General features: G+C 72.5%; 1 pseudogene; it reads left to right on the top strand.

The window, feature by feature from the left end:
• Window positions 1-98: 98 nt before the first annotated feature.
• On the top strand, window positions 99-920 carry LOC113405446 (annotated as a pseudogene).
• Window positions 921-1,018: the final 98 nt, after the last annotated feature.

Raw genomic sequence — 1,018 nt, 5'->3', positions numbered from 1 at the left:
GGCTGCGCGCCGGGGGAGCCCGGCGAGGGGCCGGCTCGGCTCGGCTCTGCCTGGTGCTGCGCTCAGGTCCCAGCGCCTGACAGCCGGCGGGCGCCACCATGAGCGGGTCCGGCTCCGCCTCGCACTGCGAGACCCAAGAGCCGCTCTCGGCCGAGGAGAGCCCGGCCATCAGCGCCGTCATGTTCTCGGCCGGGCTGCTGGGCAACCTGTCGGCGCTGGCGCTCCTGGCCCGGCGCCGGCTGGGGCGGCGCGGCCGCCCGCTCTCCCTCTTCCACGTGCTGGTGACCGTCCTGGTGCTCACCGACCTGCTGGGCACCTGCCTGGTCAGCCCCGTGGTGCTGGCCTCCTACGGCCGCAACCGCACGCTGGTGGCGCTGGCCGAGGACCGGCGGCTCTGCCTCTACTTCGGCTTCGCCATGAGCTTCTTCGGCCTGGCCACCATGCTGGTGCTGTTCGCCATGGCGCTGGAGCGTTGCCTGGCCCTGGGCCAGCCCTACCGCTACGAGCGCTTCGTGCGCCGCCGCTCGGCGCTGCTACTGGCCCTGCTGGCCCTCTACGCCTTCGCCGCCGCCTTCTGCGCCCTGCCGCCGCTGGGCTTCGGCGCCACCGTGCAGTACTGCCCGGGCACCTGGTGCTTCATCCAGATGCGCGCCGCCCAGGGCGCCGGCGGCTGGGACGCCACCTACTCGCTGCTCTACGCCACGCTGCTGCTGCTGCTCATCCTGGCCGTGCTGCTCTGCAACCTGAGCGTCACCCGCAACCTGGTGGGCATGCACCGCCGCGGGCAGACCTCCCGCCGCCTGGCCTCGCTGGAGCAGCCCGCCGGGCGCCGCAGGCTCTCCATGTCCGAGGAGGTGGATCACCTCATCCTCCTGGCCATCATGACCATCACCTTCATCATCTGCTCCCTGCCTTTCACGGTGAGTGCAGGGGCCGGGAGCCCCTGGCTAACCCCTGCCCTGGGGGCCTCGTGCCCCTGGGGCCTTCTCCCCCGGCCCCCTTCTTAATCCCTGTCCTT

Source organism: Terrapene carolina, unplaced genomic scaffold (assembly GCF_002925995.2).
Source record: "Terrapene carolina triunguis isolate 2854851 unplaced genomic scaffold, T_m_triunguis-2.0 Scaffold37383, whole genome shotgun sequence".
In the NCBI taxonomy this organism is placed as follows: Eukaryota; Metazoa; Chordata; order Testudines; family Emydidae; genus Terrapene; species Terrapene triunguis.
Note: the sequence above shows the minus strand (reverse complement) of the source record. Positions and strands in the feature narration are given on the sequence as shown.